Source organism: Typopeltis vanoorti, chromosome 11 (assembly GCF_054136105.1).
Source record: "Typopeltis vanoorti isolate ZY-2024b chromosome 11, IOZ_Tvanoo_1.0, whole genome shotgun sequence".
NCBI classification, from domain to species: Eukaryota; Metazoa; Arthropoda; class Arachnida; order Uropygi; family Thelyphonidae; genus Typopeltis; species Typopeltis vanoorti.
In genome coordinates this window covers 18,657,501-18,680,960 of record NC_143559.1, presented here as the reverse complement: position 1 = coordinate 18,680,960, position 23,460 = coordinate 18,657,501, and the positions used below count along the sequence as shown (strand labels likewise).

The following is a 23,460-nucleotide window of genomic DNA, read 5'->3' as shown; positions in this document are numbered from 1 at the left end:
CCGGAAGACATCAATTCGCCATTAGAAACTTTTCAGTTTTTAAAAGCAAGCAATTTGCTGAATATAGTTCCAAGAACGTGGGTCACATTGGGAATTTTGCTGACAATTCCTATAGCGCTAGCAACAGCTGAAAGGTTTTAGCAAATTAAAATTTATCAAAACATATTTGCGGTCGACAACGGGGAGTGAGAGATTTACACATTATTAGACCAAAAAGGGAACAAAAGATATTTTCAAAGAATTAAAATCAATAGAACCCTTTTAGCTTCTTGTACGTTTTTCGATCATATTTCCTCTCTCCTTCTGATTTTTGTAATCCACAAATCTTCAACCTATCCTCATTCGGAACATTGTCCCGAAACCACTATGGTTACCCTCCTCTAAATCCTCTCGGCCGTTTCCAAGAAACCGAGGCGATCAAATCTGAGCATAGTAATCCAGATGTGGAAGTATAAGATCCCTTATACAAAAGGAATAAGGCCTTTCGCCCTACTAGTCAATGTATTTTTTAGCATAATCCAAGTGATCTTCTAAGCTGTTTCACTAAGGTAAAATAGTAGGGAAATCCTACAGGCTCCCCCACACACACACATACACCTCATGCTACAAGACGATAAATCGACTTGCGCACCCACACACACAAGTAACAGGCCTTGCACAGCAGTATTACTTCTATAAGGAAGGACGAACCTATTTAGGTGCTTTTGTAAAATTTTGCGATTTTCGTAAAATAGTAAAATGTATGAACACTTATTAATATTTTTAATCATCCGCAAGTTTAATTCCTTTTTGCTAGACCAATTTATTCATATTTGCTGCATTCACAAACACATTTGTTAATCCATTACAATTCTGGTTTAAATCCAGGAATAACAGGAACTCATAAATCTGGCTTCAGCTGCACGGAATTCGATATATTGGATTTCTACTAACATTATCCTTTTCGGGCCATTTTTAGTGACAAAATCTATCAGAAATTATATAAGAAAACAAGCTCTGGTGCAATAATGGTTCAACTGCTTCAATAATGAGTACACAAGACGACATACAAAAATACTCTTACAAAACGAGCCATTTATTTTATTATTGCTTGTTTCTATACTAAATTAAACAAGTACTTTAAAAACAGAACAGCAATGGAAGCAGTATATCTGGTAATCCCTATGCATAAAGACGAGCAGAATGGTCATGTCAGATGCAAATTGGACATTATTTACACTCCAAAATATTAGATCAAATTAAGTTTATGGGCATTCTTCCAACACTTAGGAATAATAATAATTGCTAGGCAGAGAGAGAGAAAAAAAAAAAAAACATACCTGTCTTTTATGTGATAATACTGGCTGAAATTCCATGTTAATGAGTCTATCATCCCTCTTGCTTCTCAAGGCTAAGCAAACTTATATGCAAACTTTGTATTGATAGTGGCATACACATTATCATCCGTAATGGAAATTCCATAATCATAACGATGATCTTTTCCCTACCAAACACGTAGCAGATGATCAGCTAAATTAAACTGGATCATACGGTAACACACACCTGAAACTCTGCCAAACATACATCAAGAAATTCACACTACATTCCCCACTTTCCCTTCCGTCCCGTGCACTTCAGGTATTTCGATTTCGGACTGTTACACTTCCATACTTCGCCTTCGTCAGCCTTCCTTACCTTCATTAGCAATGGCCTAACCCTAAATTTTCTTAACGTTGAAATTCACCGCAACAAAAGCTGAGACTACAGGATATGAACGTGTAATTTTTAAAAATTACGTTTTGTTTAGAATCTAAACATTGTTACGCATTTTATCTAAAATATTCATTTGTTTTCGTAACTTTCAGAATCAGATTCTTAATACCCACACTACCATATTTTGATATGATAAATCGGCAATTTAATCGAATCTGCATTCAGCAGGATTTTGTCCCCGAAATTTTTAAAAGGTGTTACAGTATTATCTTTAAAAATTTCGGGAACAAAATGTTAAATGACCATATTTAACGGTCTAAAAATCAGCAATACTTTCTTCAGGAATAAAAATATACATAAGTACACATGGGAAGCAAGAAGAACAAAATCAATAATATATTACATTATTATTAACAACAAACTAAATAATAATATCAAGGATACAAGGGTTTTTAGAGGAAGCAAGATTGATAGTGATCACATGTTAGTTGAAAGCAGATTTGAATTCATAAAAAGAACCACATACTTCAAAAGAAAAAAAGATATTGAACCAACATCTAATAAACAGTTTAAAATTCACCTCCTAAAACAGGAAAGTATCGGAAACTTATATAAAAGCAGAATAAGAAATAAAAAAACCAACCACAAACAATATTGAAACTGGCTGGCAAAATATAAAGGAAACCATACTAAAAGCAGCAGAAGAAACTTTAGGATACAAATTAAGGAAAAACAAAAAATGGCTCAGAACTTGGAATGATGACTTAAAAGAATTAATCGAAAGGAAAAAAACAGGATTTGAAAAATCTATCTACAGAGTAAAAATAAAAACACTGCTGACTACACAGAATATAAGAAACTACGGGCTGAAGTCAGAAAACTTTCCAAAAGTATGAAGATTGGAGTAAATATGTTAAATCATTAGAGCAGGATATCACTGGACCACAAAGAATAGGTTTTAAAATTTTCAGGCAACTACAAACAGCAGAAAATGCCCAATTAAGAAATAATCTAGTTTCCAAAGCGGATTGGATAGAACACTATAAAACAAGAAATACAAAACAATGACAAAACTCACAAAATTGAAGATATCAAATACACATGAAAGTACAGAAGAAATAGCAATGGAAGAATTAGAAAAATAATTTAAAAACTCAAAAAATAGAAAAAGCCCAGGCCTGGATGGAATATGCGTTGAGCTCTTTAAATATGCAGACAATAGCTTAAAAGAAAACCAACTTAAACTCTTCATTAATATCTGGAAATATCAAAAGATTCCAAAGGAATGGGAAACTGGAGGAGTAATAAATATTCACAAAAAACGTCCGAAGGACAAATGTGGAAATTACAGAGGCATTACTCTCTTAATAAGAGCATCTAAACCATATGCAAACATCTTAAAGAACGAGCTAATTTAAACATACAGAAAATTATTTAGAAGAAGAACAGTGTGGCTTTAGAAGAGGATGCACAGATGCATCTTTCACAATGCAACAGATCATAGAAAAAAGAAAAGAATTTAACCTGCCCACTTTTCTTCTATTTATTGACTACGAAAACGCATATGATAACTTGAACAGAAATCTACTTTGCAAAATATTACAAGATTATAAAATACCTCCTCAATTAATTAATGCAATAAAAAGTCTATACAGAGAAACAAAAATTTACATCAAATTTGCAGATGGAACATAATCAGGACCTATAACTATAAATAAAGGAGAAAGACAAGACTCATCCACAATCCTATTCATCATTTATATAAACAGAATCCTAAAAGAATGGAAAACAACTGTCCAAGATGGAATTAAAACAAATAATAAACACAAAACTAAATAGAATACTTTATGCAGATGATCAAGTACTAATTTCAAACTCAGAAGATAAACTACAAATTGAAACTAACATCTAAATGAAATATCAAAAAAATTTAAAATGAAAATCTAGGAAACAAAAAGTATGGCAATGTGTGGAAACACCATTCAAAAAAGTCACAATTATGCTTAACAATAAAATAATAGAACAAGTTACAGAATTCAAATATTTGGGAAATATAATCTCGCACTACAATACTAGTAGTAGGTTAGGCACTAGTGACCAGATCAAGATAAGATAAGATAAGGAATCGTGAAGTCATTGGTTGCTCATTTGATGAAGTCATTGTGTGTGACGTCATGAGTTTGGAATGTTTGGAATTTCCCTGGGGGCATATGTGTCAATGGGTTCAGTTCTTGTGTTTTGGTTCGCTTATGGAATTATGGATGATGGTAGAGATAAGGATTCGTGTTGTGATTGGTGGGGCACTAGTGACCAGATCAAGATCAAGATAAGATAACGAATTGTGTCGTGGGTGTGTGTATGTGTGTGGTGTTTTCAGTAATTGACAACAACAAATGATAAGTGGCATCATTTGTTGTTGTCAATAACTGACGTCATTTGTTAGTTATAAATAAGTGATGTTGTTGTTTTGAATGGAAAGGAAGATATATTAGTGGATAAGGAATCGTGTCGTGATTGGTGGGACACTTCTGACCAGATCAAGATCAAGATTAGATAAGATAAGGAATCGTGACATGGATATGTTGTTATCAGATGAATATAAGTGATGTCATTTGTTAGTTGCAAAGAAGTGACGTAATTGTTAGTTGTAAATAAGTGAGGTTATTGTTTTGAATGGAAAAGGGCGATATATTAGTGGATAACCATTCGTGTTGTGATTGGTGGGATAGATACTATGAACCAAGTAGGGGTAGGGCGAAATGGGAAGTAATGTGAGTGTCCTGGATGTGTGTTGTTATGAGTTGTAGATAAGTAAATGATTTGTGTATGGTATTATGGCTGTTGGATAGTGATAACATAAAGTTTGGAATTTTGCTGGGAGCCCTCATCTGTCAGGGACATCACATGGTGTGTTTGGTTAGTTTACAGCATTGTGTGTGATGTTTAGACATAAGGAATCGTGACGTTTTGTGTTTGGAAATTTCTGGGGAACATATGTCTCTCTGTGATATCACATGGTGTTTTGGTTTGCCCATGGAATTGTGGGTGATGTTTTTGAGATAAGATATCTTGGAATTTTCCCATGGTGATACACATCCTTCATTGTCGTTATGTTTTGTCTTTGGTTATATATAGATGGCTGTACTAATTTTCCAATACATTTTTGGGTATTTCTTTCCTTTTAAAGCGTGGGAATTCTTAGAGTAGATTCATGATTGCAGCAGTGTTTAGGCTTTTCTGAATAATTTAAATATATGCTGGTGTCCCTCAAACAGACACTTTTTTGCTCCAAAGTTATCACTATCAGTTGGAGGCGATATCACTAAAAGATTATTGGCAAATGACCACCTCTTTTCGAATTAACGTTATCTTGTTTACTAATGTTTGGGTAATGGTGTTTTTTTAGTTTACATGAAGAGAAAAAAACCAAACGGTATTTTAAAAAAATAAATTAAAAATAAACGGAGACTTGAAAGCTTACAATAACATTTTTGTATGTAGTCTAGCACAATCTTGAAAGAACGAAATTTCTGTAATAACCTGAAAAGCTATTTGACTTTTGTTCCTTAGATTTTCTGTCCATTTGGTACACCGTTAATTCCTTAGCATTGGGTTATACTATGTTTTTTATTCCCAAGGTGGTGAGTGTAACCCCCAAACTGTCTTTTCCTGACTAATATATCCGCCAGCGATCGGTGAATGCTCATACAGAACAATATTTCTGTAAATAACCAGAAAATATAGTTGACTACATCGTTTAGATTTCCACCCGTTTGGTTCCATTCATTTTCTTGGAGATGACGCATTAATTTCCGGTCTTAGTTTTCGACCTCTATCACACTATGGAACTGTTTGTATTAATCACATCCTGAAATATATGAGCTGCGGTATTGTTCAAAAGGTATCATTTTCCCACGGTTGGATGTTTCTCAAATACTTACATATGACTAAGTGATTAGCATTCACATGATTGTGATGACACATGTCCTAAAATTATTCATTCCTGATTAAGGATTTCATACACTTATTGTTTTCAAGTAGATGGCTTGTTTGTTTGTTTGTTTACATTTTGTATAGCTACGAAACTGGAATTTATTTCAAATGAATATTAGCTCTGTAATATATATATATATATATATATATATATATATATATACTTTGTTAATTTCCATGTTACCTTTTATTTGACTGTAATATTATTAACAAATTGTATTTATTGAATCTAACATACAGAAATTAAATAAAGTGAAAAAGACAGTATTTTTTTTTCTTATTCTTCTGATTTCACATTTGTGCTGATGTTCATAGTGTTTGATTTTCCACTGGTGCTTATGTATAATTCATGTGATTTTTCTCCATGTGACATTGAAAACAAGTTGAACTATGGTTTTCACATAGTTCTATTATGTAAAACTCATTTGCGTTAGTCCCAATTGATTGTTTTCCTCTCAGCCTGACATTTATTTCACAGTAAGGATATTTATTTATATATATATATATATATATATATATATATTTTAACACAATTATCATATTAGATAATCTTTCCAATACAAATAAATAAGTATTTATTCTTATTTCACATGAAAATTAGCTCAGAAAGAAAGAAAGAAAAAACTTTTACCCTCAAATAAATATTTATGATCACAGCAAACAAGTAATTCATCAGCTTTTTCAAAGTTTTGAAATTCATGCAAATATTGTTTCCATCATTTGGTATCATTTAAATGAAGAACGGGATTGGCGCTATTAAGTTCGTTAATGTTTTTTTTATTTTCTCTTCCAATGACAAGTATTATTTAATATATGCATGTTGATTCAATTGATTTTATCTGCACACTATGATACCATTTTTCTACAGCAATCTTTTTAAGAGTTTTAGTAACGTCTTGGTTTAAAATATCTAATGTCTCTGTAAAATAACCAAATTCTAAACAGTATTGTGACTTTTCAGGTGAAATCTTCTCCACTAAAATTCTGGCTATTAATTTAATACCTGATTATTGCTTTTGCTTCCAAGTGTTCGCAGTTTCTTGAAATATTTGAGGGCTTACATGAACTAATAAGACTTTAATTCACTGACTCAAAAAAAATCTCTGCTTAGTTTGTGGCATGAAATTTCACAAGGAAAAAAAATTTTTTTCTAGTCTTACTTAAATTTGTATAACACATCAATGACACCCAATTTGTTTATTTAAATTTACACATTTTATTTGAGTGAAATATTATTTACAAATTGTATTTACTTAATCTAACATACAGAAAATAAATATAAAGTGAAAAATACAATCTATTTCCCCCCTTAATCTTCTTATTGTTAAATTTGCACTATTTTTCAAAGGTTCTTCCCATGCTTGTGGAATTACCATCATGTGGTTTTTGACAATGTGACTCTCATCTGAAAGTTAATTTTCATTTGGTGATCGTTGGGAATTTATTACTGTAGTAAAATTAAGGGTTGCATATTTATTTTTTTGAAACCAATACATATATTTCTGAGCATTATTAAAAGAACAGAATCTTTTGTTATGTTTCCAAAAAGGATTTAAAAGTACATGTTATGTTTTCACGTTTTGGACATCCAATTTCATTTAAATCAATAATAGGCCTCCCTATTAACCTCGTTAATGTTTTTGATTTTTCTCTTCTTTTGGTGAGTAATATTTGATATTTGCATGTTGATTCTATCATCCAAATTCTTAGTTTGTCCAGAGATAGTGAACCAATTTCCCACTTCAGCTGATGCTTATATTTTATTAACCAAGAATTCTGTTTTTTAACTCTTTCAGGTAATTCTTTCCAACTACAGGGTGATTTTGTCATTGCATATCTTACAGTAATTCCATCAGAAATACAAATTTCTTTAGGAAATAAATTTGAAGTCTTATTCAAAAGAAATTGTACATCAATTTTACCAATGATAACCGAAAATTCGTATTTTTCACCCAATGTAGATTTTGCATATTCGTTTTCCTTCATTCTTCTTCATACGTTACTTCATTTGGCACCACAAATAAATAGTTATTTATTATAATTATTATTATAATTTTACTGATTATTAGCTCTGATCTTATATTTTATGTTAAGTTTCTGTTACAAAATTCTGAACAATTAGAACTTTTCACAAAGAAACTTTCAAAGAATTTTGTGGCTCACCCATTATGTTTACATTCTTCTGGTTCCATCTGCCATACGGCCATGGGAGGGTAGCTATATGCTACCATTCTAGGGAGAGATGATTATAAGCAAAGTGGTTTCCATTGCCTTCCTTGCCATAAGTATTTATGACTGTAACCTGTGTGTTCACGGGGCCGGTTTGCCTGCTTGCGGGATGAAAAACCCCAGATAAACAGGCGGAAAAACCCTGCTGCCCACGCCCAAGACCGGCTAACTTGGCTATGGCTGAGGAAGATCCTTAAGCTCCTCACATCGTGGACGGGAATCGAACCTAGGACACTCCTTCCCCAGGCATACGGTTGCAAAGTGCAAAGCCACTAGGCTAACCGCGCGGTATGTTTACGTTACCAAACACAAAACACCACAACATAATACAGCAGCTGCAGTGGATGAACAATTACCTTAAGTCCAAAGTCACTCGACTCTATAGTTTTTTCTTATAGTACTGTTTACCCTTACTATGCCCTACCCTGAGCGTGCCTTCAAAAATGAACCTTTACATAGATGATTCAACGACATGTTTTCACATGCTGTTGGATATACTGTTGGCATGTTTTTATCTTACTTTGTGTGGGGAAAGGTAAAATTTGTATTTGTGTTATCTGGAGAGTACAAACGTTTTTTCTATACGAAACTTTAAGAGTTTAAATCACGTTTTGGGGTTAATTATCTGCTGTCTCTCTGTAAAACAACCAAATTCTAACAGTTCGTATTTTCGATTATGTGAACAAATTGTTTTCAGATAACTCAAATGGCAGCATTAGACAATTTCTAAAATAATCAATTACATGGATATCAGTTTTCAACACTTTTTTTACCCATTCCTGGCAATAATTTCACAGTAGTGATTTTTTACAATAATTAAACAGAATTGCATTAAGGTATAAAGTTGTGGATTTAAATATCAATTTCTAATCAGAATAACTGAGTAAAAATTTCACTGTGGAAAAACCCAACAACAAAAGCACACATGTTTGTTCATTTAAGTTTACAAATGCATATTTTATTTTGCTGAAATACTATTTACAAGTATATTCAAAGAGAAAAATTTGAAACATGTAATTACCTAAAAATATTTCACAATATTTAGTTTACACTCTTAACATTTTCCAAAGAGTTCAATGAATAAAATGTTTGTTACTCACTATTTCTTGGTTACATTACATCAAAATAGCTGGTCATGCAAAACAGTTTTTAAAACAGATACCATGGTAAGCAGAGCTCCATACATTTGATATTGTGTCAGTCTGGAAATGACACCATGCCTCCCTAAACATTCTGTGTATTCTTTTGTCACCAAATATACACAAACTGTTTTCGTAAAATGTTCGTAAATGTTCCAAAATAAAGAATCTTTATCGAATTGGATAAAATCTTGAAAGTCTAATTTTACCATTGATGAAATTAAATGATTAGCGATAATTTTCCCCATGATATGAATAGCTGGTAATTCAGTTTCCAAAAATAGTAAATGATTATCAATGTCATACATTTTTGGTGAAAATCTCTCAGCTTCTTGACAACTAATAGAAAAAAACTTTATTTCCATCAGCTCCTGTATCATCAAGTATTAGTTTCCCATCTTGGCATTTCAGAATATAGCACTCACCGAGGTCCATTTCGTAGTCAACTCTTCTTTGCAAGTAGCTGAGGATATCAGACCACTTCCTGCATAAATGTTCCCAAGTGGTTCTGGATAAATACATCACAATGTACATGTTTTCTAAAATAATAATCAGTTTCCATCCTTTTAGAGCTATGTGAAGAGTTTTGTCTCATGCTATTTCCCTGAAGAAAGAAAATTTCAATGACTTTTGTGGGTTACCCATTAATTTACTTTACTTTCCTGGACACAAAAACCACAACACAGTACAATAGCTGCACTGGATAAACAAATTGCTGTAACTGCAAAGACACTATCCATTATATCCATAATACCATATGCAAACCATTTACTTATCTACAACTTATAACAACACACATCCAGGACACTGACATCGCTTCCCCTTTCACCATACCCTATTTGGTTCATAGTATCCCACCAATCACGACACGAATGGTTATCCACTAATATATCTCCCTTTTCCATTCAAAACAATAACTTCACTTATTTACAACTAACAATTACGTCACTTATTTGCAACTAACAAATGACATCACTTATATTCATCTGATAACAACATATCCATGTCACGATTCCTTATCTTATCTTGATCTTGATCTGGTCAAAAATGTCCTACCAATCACGACGCAATTCCTTATCCACTAATATATCTTCCTTTCCATTCAAAACAACAACAACATCACTTATTTACAGCTAACAAATGATGTCACTTATTGACAACAACAAATGACATCACTTATCTACATCTGAAAACACCACACACCCACGACACGATTTGTTATCTTATCTTGATCTTGATCTGGTCACTAGTGCCCCACCAATCACAACACGAATCCTTATCTCTAGCATCACCCATAATTCCATACGTGAACCAAAACACAAGAACTGAACCCATTGCCACATATGCCTCCAGGGAAATTCCAAACATTCCAAACTCATGAAGTCACACACAATGACGTCATCAAATGAACAACTAATCACGTTATGATTCTTTATCTTATCTTGATCTTGATCTGGTCACTAGTGCCTAACCTACTACTAATACTGATTCACAATTGGAAGCAAGACTACAAATTTACAATAGAATGAATGGTATAATTAAAAGAAATTTTGGAAAACAAATGACTCAAGAAACTCAATTAAGATTACATAATATGACCTCTAAACCATCTTTCAAATTTGGAAGTCAAATCTGGATTCTAAAACAGAAACGGACAAAGACTGGAAGCAGCATAGATGAAGTTTCTAAGACCTCTCCTGGAACACACTAGGTTAGATAAAAAGAAACACAGAAATAAGAGAACGATTAGATAAAAAAAAACATTATACAAGAAATAGAAGAATACCAGCAAAATTGGCTGCACTACATAGAATGGATGAATAACAATGGGATTCCCAAATTAGCATATAAATATACAGAAGAAGAGATCGCGGACGTCCAAGATTAAGATGGGAAGATCAATTTCATCTGCAGAGCAGAAACAGGACATAAAAAGCCTATACCTGAATTGCTCAGATGACGATGACGAAATTCCATATCTCTCACTCTAGCCACAGAGAAGATATCAGTAACAACAGGCAGCGTCTTTGGCCAAACCTACCGCTTTACTTCCAAATGCTGCGAGTTAGAAGTCCGCTAAAGCATGCAAGCCTTTAAGAAGTTACCAATATAACTCTTATTATATCACTGTTAGTTCTTTGTGATACGACATCGTTCTGAAGCTATTCTACCTACCGTAACACGTCTCATTTTTCAAATCCGCTCCTTCTCTACACCCGTTTTATTTATTTATTATTAGTATATAACACACATACCTTCGTTTTTAGCCAACAAACTGCCAATTAGTTTTGAACCTCGACAAGTACGAAACTAAATTAAAAAATTAAAAAATCCAAAAAATAATTTGTTTGTAAATAAACTTTTCGCATATATTTTTAATTATACTCGATTTTCTTTAATCCCGTTCGATTAAAACGATATTTTAATCGAACCGAATTAAATTATTTAAATCAAACGAATTAAAGCATCAATTAAAATATATATAATCCTCAGTTTTATTTACTTAAATACCCCACAAAAATTTAGAACGAAGATTATTCTTAGCAAAGAAACAATCGGAAATGAGCACAAGAATACCAAATGGGTTATCAGATCATAAAAAGTAGGAAGCAAATGCGTCACAACTGTTTATACTTGTCGCAGCGATGTTTAGGAAAGAAGACAAAAACAAAAACAATTTATTATAAAGCGTTTGATCATACTGGCGCATGTTTACAAACCGTAGTGAAGATTTGCCTTGCTTAAAAGAAGTGCTCAAACATGAAAAAATATTATTTTGATGCTGAAAGGCTTGTGTTTATTTGCGTTGTTATGCCACAATAATAAATATTATGCTTTAGTAATTATTATATTTTTTAACATTAAATTCGTCGAAAATTACAGAAAATGAAGTTGTATAACAACTTCGTCGACTCTCAACGTGTACAACATAAGTGAAATCAGATAACAGCAGAGGCTGATGAAACGGGTGTCGGATCTGGCGGCCTCGAGCTATGTGGAAAAATTAAAAGAGATCTATAAGAACGATATAAATAATAAGCATTTTGATCATGAATTGGAAAACAGTTTCTACTATTTTTTAAAAGAAGATAAAGACAAAATCAATACTGCCACACAAGCATACCAGGCTGCAAGCGAAATGTCAACTTTTCCAAATGTAGAAATTTTTTGGGGGAAGAGGTAAATTTTACCGCCAGGTGCCCCCAGCCGGCTTAACCGCCGGTGGGTTGCAGATTCTAACAACAAATTCGATATTATGCGTAGCATTAGAATTGTAGACATGACAATAAAGAGGGCATTATAAGAGAACATAAACATGAATAAATATTCTTTTGTTTTCGTACTCGTTATTATCATAGGAATCGTAGCGTAGTGAAACAATCAGAAAGAAGGGGAAATTTGGAAAACCTGTGACAAAATATGGCACAGATGGTACTTAAATCGAATCTGTTTATTACTGAATGTTTCACATCTTCACATTCCACGAAAGAGAATACATTTCTGTTACAAATAAGAAATAACCAGGAATGTAAAAACTTTCTTACAATCGTACATCAGAGCTACTTTGTTTAATTTAATTTTTTCTTTAAATTTAAAATTTTCCTATCTCTGAAAACTAATGAACAAATCCCTCCCTGCATTTCAATATATGAATCCAGATTTGAAATAAATTGGTTTAGAATTAGGACATTTCCTTTGCATATTTATATTGGCATAATTCTTTGCTTGACTACAATGAATATTATTCGTACATAATGTGGAAATTGATGGTATTCTATGGTATAGGGAATGTTATATGGTATATCGGTATATATATATATATATATGATATTCGGGAAACAACAAACTCATTTAGTTATTCTTGAATGGTTATTATTTGGTTATTTCCTGCATGGCTGCGAGTTCGAATCCTGTTAAGAACTAGAAAAGCTTGGCAGTATACAAACAATTTCAAATCAAAAATTGCTTCTTTTTTTTTTCTTCTTTTTTTTTTAATCTGCATGCAGGCAATATATGTTTTTCAAAAACACGTCAATCATAATGGAACTGTTTTTGTGGAATTTATGAATGTGAAACGAATGTTAATACGTTTTTGGTATGCATACGAAATAAAAGTTTTAATGTCATCCTCGGATAGTTATAAAAGAGTGCCCCCTATACCCGTTATGAAAGGTGATAACAATCAGCTGCAACTTTTTTATAACTATACAAAAAATTTTAATTTTTATAGTTTAATTATTTCAGTTATTAAATTTAAATTATATTATATTTTTATATTTTAGGAATAATTATTTCTGAAGGGAAATATGGTTGTCCTGTGTACCATAAAAGATGTCATTGGAGATGTAGGTTTCGAGGTTATTTAAGAGGGCGCTGTGGGCGTGCTTTTCGCTGGAGATGTAAATGTAAAGGACCACAGAGGCATTGAAAATTAGAGGAGATTCAAATGTGGGTAGCAGCAGACTTTCTGTTTTATACCAGAATGCGCACGCGCTTGGGTGTAGATTGTGCGCACTTAGAACAACAGGAAATGTTGAATTATGTTATAATAAAACTAGTTGGAAGAATTTTATATAGTAATGTTCTCATGCTTGTGGCAGGCCTTGCATCAGCTCGTCAAGTTCCAAACAACAATGTACATTTCAATATATGAATGATTCAAATTTTCATTTCTATATATACTGTATATGTATTTAACAAGTGATTAGTAAATAATTGCGTAATAGTTCACTTATAATTTGTGACGTAATTGGAAAGCGATATGTGACGCCCCAAATCCGTAATAGCATCAGTATTATCTCACGCATGCAAAGCATACAGTTTCAGCGGGATGAAACTTGAGCCCTTCAAGAAACAAATATTAATAAATAAATAACAAAATAAAAATCTTGCTCACTGACAGAAGACCTCTATTTTAGTATCAGATTAAAGGTGTATTTTAATTTCAAGCCATAGATTTCTCCATCAAGTTATTTACTTCCTTAAAGAATAGCAAAATATACTGCGTAGTATAGTAAACTAGATCATGTAGATATAAACACGTATTGGTGATTCTAGTGTATTATGTATATAATCTGATGCGTGTTACATTGATTTCAAAAGTTTATCAACAATATTGGCGATTTGTTATATCTATAGAGCGCTTCATCTTGGAGTGTCTAAAAAGTTAGGAACATGTCGTGAACTCTCATAATCCCTCCTACTTTAAACAGATAGGTTACAACCTAATTCGATTCATGGCTTGGATCCGATATCCCCTTCACTGTTCTCCAAAATTATGCATTCTTACTCCCTTCCCAGTGCATTTGTTTTCATTCGAGGTTTGACTGCATATTCGGGCAAGTTAGCAGCAATAAAGAAAATAAAAATGTAAAAACCTTAAAACATTTGCATAAATCTAAACGATGTTTGAAAGTTTACTCTCTACAAAACAGACGAATTAGCCAAGATTATGCATTTAACTGATATACTGGCCTCATGGCCTTGGCTGTAATTTCAGCCACTCATTTTTCATATGCAATGCCGGCTTAACACAGAAGGAGGCGATTCGTCGCATCGCCTGCTTACCGTGTTCGTCGTCTGAAGTGAGTAGAAAAAATAAAATAAAAACACATTTTAATATTAGCGTTTATTAAATGTGGACGCTCAAGTTAAAATTGCATCGGGACACCAGGACCCCTAGAGGACAGGACACTCTTTATATGTAAATCCATGTTATGTTATATAAACAATTGTGAATGAATTAGTGTATACTATCAAGTCTATATATGAATTATATGAATAATATAGCAAATCTGCCAGAGAAGATACACAAACAACAAACAAAAATACTGTTCGTGGGTGGCTGATGGCACAGTCTGTAGATGGATAGTGATGTTGTTGTGTTGATGGAAGATCAAGTAATGTATAGACAGCGGGCTGTATGGTGTGAAGTGCCCTCCATGATGAGTCCTTGGAGGACATAATAATAATCATATATAATCATATATATATATACATATATATATAATCATATATATATAATCATATATATATATAAAATCATATATATATATAAAATCATATATATATATAAAATCATATATGTATATATATAAAATCATATATGTATATATATAAAATCATATATATATATATATATATATATATATATATATATATATATCAATTGATGAAATTGTTGGTGAAACTCGGTGAAAGTTCTAGAACAGGGGTCGGCAACCCACGGGCCGCATGCGGCCCAAACGTGCATTTTTGGCGGCCCATAAAGAATTGACTATGCTTACATGGCATTTGGCCCGTATGTTGAATTATTTAAATAATACATGTTATAATATAAATAATAAATTAAAAATAATTTGCTATTATTGAAGATTTACAAATGGAAGTTTCAACAAGATTTGTTGATTTTTATAAAAATAGCATCGAAATGCGATTATGTTTTAAACCCTTTTAATGTCGACATTGATGACATATGAAACCAACTACAGATGGAAGTTTTGGAATTACAACGCAATGAAACATTAAAGAACGCATTTTCGTTAGAAAATATTCAAAATTTTTATCGATGCTTACCAAAAAAATTTGAAGTATTAATCAGTTTCGCAAAGAAGATCATAGTCGCATTTGGAAGCACATACATTTGCGAACAAGCTTTTTCTGCAATGAGTTTTACAAAAAATAAATTTTTATTCACGACTGACTGATGGACATTTGCATGCTTCGATTCGAATTTGCACCTCAGGTTATAAAGTGGGTCTAGATAATTTGGCTAAGGGAAAATAATGACAAAAGTCACATTAAACAGGGAGACACACATATTGTGATGCATAAACTATATTACTTTGTTTTTATGTGATAATAATTTTTCATTGAGTTTCGTTTTCATGTTTGTTTCAAATCTTCTACTTTAAATATTTCTGTGTTTTTTTTTTAAATTGATATTATAAAAATGATATAAGTGTGAAGTATTTTTTCACTCACTATTTTCTCTTAATTAAACGCTTGCGGCCCGATTATTAAAAATAAAAGTTGAATGTGGCCCACGAGTCTGAAAAGGTTGCCGATCCCTGTTCTAGAATCTATATATTTTAACAGACATGCACACATCTCAATAACAAAGCAGCGGTTGAATATCATATTAGTGCGTTGGTCTATGATGTTTTTCCTCCCTTCTTGGTGAGATAAATAGCATTGCACAGCTAATAACTCATATCAGGTTTCTAAAGTTCCGAATTAATTAAATATATATTTATTTATTTACTCCGTCTGTGCTGTTACCGTTCCACATTTTTATAGAGCAACGTTTAAATTTAGAGAGAGAAGTATAAGTATGTACTTAAATTTCCCTCTCTCTCTCTCTCTCTCTTACTCAGTAATATTACTCTAAACCAGGGGCGAATGCTGGTCTTGAAATTCACGCTTGCTCTTATTATCATTCAGGGAGTGAGAAGTGTGATTGAAGTCTGATTAGCGAAATAATGAATTACTGACCATTTAAAACTATATATTTAGAAATTTATGTACATTTAATCATACAAATACAACATTTATTTTGTATTTGTACCAAATGATATTCTATCTTTTTCAATTTAGCTACTTGAATTCAAATTCTACCCTACGGTTCTTCTTTATGAACTGGCCAATAACATCGTCACAAAAAGTTGGTTGTAACTTAATTTTCCCAAGCAACACGCACACTTGTAAAGGCTGGCTGAAGCTCACTGGCTAGAGCTACTACACTGCTGCAGCGAGGACCTGGAAGCTCCCACAACCGAGCAAGCAAAGATAGCTTTGACTAGTCGAGCAAGCATCGGCCTTCGATACACAACGTAAAGCTCAATTATTGCCGCGCAAGCTTAAGACGTATTCTGTCTACAAAAATAAAAGCCTAAATGGAATGCTTATAAATGCATGCATTTATTAAGAAATAAATATTACTTCTTTCTCAATTAATGAGCTTGCGCAGCAAGAATGGAGAATTCGCACCTGCTCTAGACCTTGTATAAGCAAAGTTGGTGTTAATAGAAAGCTACTCTATTAAGAAGTGACCCGTTCCTGCTCACTTCTCTCAGATCCTGGGATAAAATAAATAAATAAATTTTGCAGATCTCACTGGAAGAATGTATTTATTCCGAAATGAAGGGCGTATTTGGATGAGATGGTCAAGCAGACACGGTTATTTTTACCCGTTTTAAATCCGAGATACGTTAATAAAGAATCTACAGTACATCTCGGAATTAAAATTTCAACTAGTTGATATATCCATGCTCTAATGAAAAGGGGAAAAAAAACTAAGCTCCTTTATGGAAAAATCATAAAGAATAAAGGAGGAAAAAGGAATCTTATAAATATAATTCTTTGTTGGCATTTGTTTTTGCGAATATAAATTTGAAACAAAAATACACGCATATTAAGGGAATTGTATATGGGAAATGTTAAAAATTTGGATTATGACAACCATGTTTTTAAAGGGGTAAAAAGCAAAGATATTATTTCAGCAATGTGTGTGTGTATGTGTGTGTGTGTGTGTGTGTTGTGGGGGGGGGGAGTAACTAACTGAAATGTGACTCCAAAGATTGAGACATGAATAAGAGGGAACTTGATCAGTTCTATCGAATGAATATAGATTAGAATGAAACTAGATTAGCGCATTTAGCAGACAAAACACTTGTGTTACGAAATCTTCTGAAGAATGCGAAATATTTTAATACGTATTATTGATGTCTAGAGTGATCAATAATTGTAATATCATTTCAAAATCAAGAAAAGTATATATTCTTAACTATGGGAAAGATACACAATAGTCGATATCTGACGTCACCAGCGAAAAAAGTATTCCTTTTCGTAAAAAATCATAATGGAAACAAAAAAAAAAAAAGGAATCGATAAAATTTATAAAATAAGAAATCATTTCATAATCTGCACACTTAGTACATTTATAAAATAATTTGCTAATTATATAGTAAATAATAAGTACTAGTAAATTATATTGATCAAAACAATAATAAACACTGGTTTACCGTTCCTCAATACCAAAACAGAGATCAGTCTAGCACAGGTCTACATTAAGCCACACCCCATAACTAAAAATTCCTTTAGATATTGCCCAGAAGGAGATCCAGTTTATTACTAGCGATATAAAATAGCCATCAGAAATTACAGATGGTTATGACAAACTACTCATGAAACCATTCATTGGAGCCCTGCTTTACCCCACCCCTACAGCAGAATGAGGGGGAGAGTAAATACGAGGATCCTCCAAAAACATGTCAAAGATTACTTTTTTTCATATGTATGTGAACATATACCATTCATGTCTTAATTTTAACCACAGTAAAAAGCCAATGGTTTAATACCAGGAGTGGGGTGCCACTTTAGAAAATAAGCAAAAGGTGCTAGAAGTACTTATGTCTACTTGAGGAGCAGCATGAAATTTTTCAGAAAAATAATATCCACCTTAATAGTTTTAAGCAGGAGTCCATCTATCTATCCAAGTTAAATGGAATTATCGTTGCATTATACATGTCTGATGGATGTTTTTTTTTTGTTGTTGTTGTTCAAAAGCTAACATTATAAGTGTTAAATAGGACAAAGATTGTAACAATTGAAGTTTGCGTATATAACATTGAAACTATAATTATATGCATTGAAAAAAAACCTCATTTCCCATATTTGTGATGTACATACAATAGCATGTCTAGCTTTCGCAAACGACTGACAGATTATCACTTGATAAGTTGGCAATTAATCTGAAGCCAAAGAAGGTTGGATATGACATTGGCTGTTTGAGAAGTATCAGCAAGTGTTTTATGGCAGAAGAGTATCCCGGAAGAGGACTGTCATTAATCGTATCCCGCTGGGATTTGTTTTAGCATCATTTTTGTTATGCTGATGATGCCGGAAGAAGGTGAAATGGGAATGTGTAGATAACGTAAAATTAAGGAAAGCTCTGAGGAGCGAAATTCATTTCGTTTCACACTACGAGACGAGATTATTTCCTTCCGAATACTTCCTCTTCCCGCTTTTCAACTGAAGTTGAGTAGCCGATCACATTTAGAAGTGATGGGATTTTCTCTCGGTGAATGTTGCTCAGAGCCATGGTTGCTTGTCAGTATTCCAAACAAAAGGCGAAATCAATCTTTCGTGGTTCGTTGTTATCCTCATGCCAAGCCGTAGGAGATTTTATAGCTCGACAAACCAAATGGAACATTTTCAGGCCACCTCAGTAATCCAATAAGCAGAGGTGGTGGTGGTCATACAGCAGACGATGAAATTCATTTCTCACTTAAAATGACATTCACAAAACATCAGCTACGATTCGACATTCGTCATCCTGTTGGTTGAAGAGCAGAATCGCTCTCCACTCGGCCGAGGCATAAACTGTAAGAACATGTCAACCAGCATCTACTTACAGTTCATTGTTTTTCTAATCGCTAGACTGGTTGCCGCGACTATTGCTTGTCCACGGTTGGTTTTCAGAAGTTCCGTCTCAAAAAAGGTCTTGTTTGGAAATATTAACCGAATGGAGTTGGCGATCGAAGTCTGTAAGGAATGGTTGATTTTCTGTAGTATAAATGTGTGTGTGTGTGTGTGTGTGTGTGTGTGTGTGTGTGTGTGTGTGTGTGTGTGTGTGTAGACACTTGATAGATGAGAAAGGTGTATTTATATTTATGAAAGTTTAATCATAACGGCTTCATAATTATTCTAACGCTTAAATAACCATCTGAACACTATATTTTTTTTATTTCTTTAATCATTACGGTTTTATACCAGATCTGAACACGGAAATAAAAAGCACTACTGGTTTCCCTGGAATCAATGCACAACGGAATAAACGGAGTGTGCCGCAGTTATTTTTCTAAACAGCTCCAAAGCATTTGACTGTGCTCATCACGATCTACTCTTACAGAAAATTTATAGATTATGCTATGAGAGGAGTTGCGAATACTTGCTTAAAATCCAATTTAACTAACAAAAAAAACAATTCAATAACTTAGGCAAACACTATAAAATATGGCGCACTACAAGGATTAGTGTTAGGATCTGTTCTGTTTCTAATCTGCATAAATGGTCTCTGTGGCTGCGGCTTATTTGGCAAAACACTTCCTTTGCTGATGTCACCGTTTCTGATTTATAATGAAGTTAATGTCGATGTATTAGAAGACCACATAACTGAGGATATGGCAAAATTCAACATGCTTTCATAATAATGGGCTCAAAATAAATTTAGGTAAAGCAAAATATAAGCACTTCAGCTTAACAAATAGCTATATCACCTATCAATAACATGGCACGACTTAAATTGCAATGGGAAACATACTCGATAAGATACTTAAATCTAAATATTGACAGCAAGTTAAAGTGGAATTCCCATGTTCCATTTTTGGAAAACAAAATAAGATACATCATCAACAGAATCTATGTTAAAAAATTGTCAGTATAACATTCCTGAGAAGCCTATATACCACTCGTGGGTAATCTCTGGTCTAGCATCACTTGGTGGGGTGAGATTATTGCACCCCATATTATAACTTGGTGTCCTGATAAGAATCCAAAACAACAAAAGCATTGCTCATTTCCTATCCAGCGATGAACTGTACACTATTCTTGATGTCATACCATGACTGATCTTTACGGTTGTTTACTATACGTCAGGAAAAACATTAAATTTTTTCTCAATGCGGATTATTGTTATTATTATTATTATTATTATTATTATTATTATTATTATTATTATCTGAGATCTCCAGGGAGTCAAGGACTCATCGAAGGAGGCTGAAATTACCCAAACCAGCTATCATACCTACTCTTGAATTCATTCACACTAGATGCACTAACTACTCGTAAGGGCAAATTATTCCATTCACTCACTGCTCTTTGGGAGAAAAACCTAGCTCTTACCCCTTTCTTGACTACAAATAAATTTAACTTCCATGGATGCCCCCGTGTTCTCTTCCCACCTTCCATATACGAAAAATTCCATCAGTTAAAATGCTATAATACCCATTCAAAATTTTATGGACCTCTATCAATCACCCCTCTTTCTCCTGTTAACCAGAGTCTGTAATCCACATACTCGCAATCTGTCCTCATAATCTAAATCCCATAATCCGGATATAATCTTTGTAACTCTTCTCTGCACCCTTTCCACAGCTTCTTTATCCCCTTGAAACCCGGGAGACCAAAACTGCGCACAGTAATCCAAGTGTGGTCTTATCCAAGCCTTATATAGAGGCAAAATTACTTCCTTATCCTTACATGAACCTTTCAAGGTTCGCTTCAACATAGCAATTATCCTTTGAGTTGTATTTGCAACTTTTGCTATGTGACCTTTGAACTTTAAATTCTTATCCACCAATACACCAAGATCCCCTGCCTCTTCTGTTTCTTGTAGCATAACCCCGCTAATATAATATGCCGCTGGAACTCTAATCACGCCAAAGTGCATAACTTTACACTTACTAACATTAATTCTAACATCATCTAACATTACTCATACTAAATCAAAATGTATAAAATATTCCATATGTGATCCAAAGACCTTCCGACTATTAAATCCAGCTTTTTTTTTTTTTTTTTTTTAAAGAGCTTAGCAGAGTGGAGTGTGGTTTCTGCACCTAGAGAACAATCCCATCAATAAAATGCATCATCCAGAATTGGCTTGTTAGCACAGAATCCTTTGGCAATAACTCATAAGTGGTGGAATTATTTAGAAGCTCTTTTGTTTTGTTATTATTAGGATTAAATATTATGTTATAACCTGCACTGCAGGTAGAACTTATTCATAGTTTTCAAAACTAACAGAGAGATATTCCACAAATCTTTTCAACATATTAAATTACCAGACGATATAAAATCTGTACCTTCGGACTAGATATTTCAAAAAAGATTGACGAATTATATCATGAACTTAAATGTCACTTAAGTATATTTCAAACACACAACATGAAAAGCCTTAACAGATTGTAATGTATAAATTGTGTATAATCTAATGATGTCTGTATAATTTATGTGATTAACAATCATACATCTCTAGCCATGTAAATATCATTTACGCTGTCTAATTTACCCTTAACGCGTATGCATTCTCCCCCCCCCCCCTTCTGGTGACCAGTATTGGTTGCACATGTATTTTACGTTTATTCTTATAAACTGTACCTTGCAAATTGCATCATCCTGTTTTGTAAACTTTGCCCTGTTATACCTCCCCCTTTAAGGAAATTAAAGCTCATTCATTGATGAATCCGCGGGCAAAATATAAACAGTTTATTTATTTATTTATTTATTTTTAAACGGATCCTTTTGGGAGCCTTAGGCTTTTCGTAACGATCAGTTTTTCATTGCTTTGGTCGCGTATGGTTAGAATTATGGCCGAATCAACTAAGCCACGAGGTCAAGTTCATTAACGGTGAAAAACTTCTGGCAGTAAAAAGCTCTGCTGAGGTGATTTTCTTGTCTTCAGTCGAAAAGGCTTTATAAAGGTTCCGTAAGTCTTAGACGGAAATAGAGCACAGGTATTTGAAATTGAATGACTACTGAAACATAAATCATTCTTATTGATTAGTTATTGAAATGATTCAAGGTGAACGATGTGAAATAAAAATATTTGAAGCCGCCTTCTTGTACCTTTCATTTTCTCTTTACTTGTAGATTTTCACTAAAAAAAAAAAAAAAAAGAAGCCACATACATTTTAAAATCAGCCCTTAATTTATTTTGTAGATAATAGAGAGATTCTCTCAACAATGGAATAAGCACTTGTTGCTTCAATAGCAGATGTCTCATTTAAGTGATGATTTTCATTATTGAAAAAAAAGCTAAAATTCCTTTTCACCAATTTTAGATCAATCTATGATTTCGTTTGTTGTAATTACAAAGTGAACACCGCAGTCATCACAGTTCATGGATCAGAAGACAGAACTCTTGAGTCTTCCAGTGAAATCGTTGATATGTCACAAGCGAATTCACCAAGATGGCAAAAACAGTGGAAGGATCAGGGTGGTAACTTGCATGCGAGTGAAATAAATGGAGTCATAATTATCTTTGATGCATAATGCACAGCAGAAGAAAGCAGATTTTATAAATTATTCTTAATAATAGCATGTAATTTAGTTGTGTAGTTTTTACTTACATTTTTGATAATAATTTTACCTATCAGTTAATTAGGAAAGTCAACGTTGTATAGGTTTTTTCTTATATTGTTTTTGTAGTCACTTTTTTTTGTATGGAGATGATCATTCTCATTCGTTGAGAAGCCCAAAAATGATGAACGATGGATGTGCTGGGTTCTAACTGAGCAGTACTTTGCAGTAGTCGAATTTTGATCGTTAGGAGCTGGAGGTTACGGCCACTGTTCTTACGCAACGTCTTGCGTAGTTGAAATCTGACCTGTCCATCCAGAAGGGT

General features: G+C 33.2%; 1 long non-coding RNA gene across 1 annotated transcript in view; it reads left to right on the top strand.

Moving 5' to 3' along the window:
- Positions 1–13,626, top strand: part of LOC150101345 (uncharacterized) — a 38,814-nt gene extending 25,188 nt beyond the window's left edge. Inside the window, exon 3 of the long non-coding RNA XR_016549073.1 lies at positions 13,337–13,626. This is a non-coding gene — a long non-coding RNA (uncharacterized LOC150101345). The remainder of the gene's footprint in view (positions 1–13,336) is intronic.
- The last annotated feature ends 9,834 nt before the right edge of the window (positions 13,627–23,460 follow it).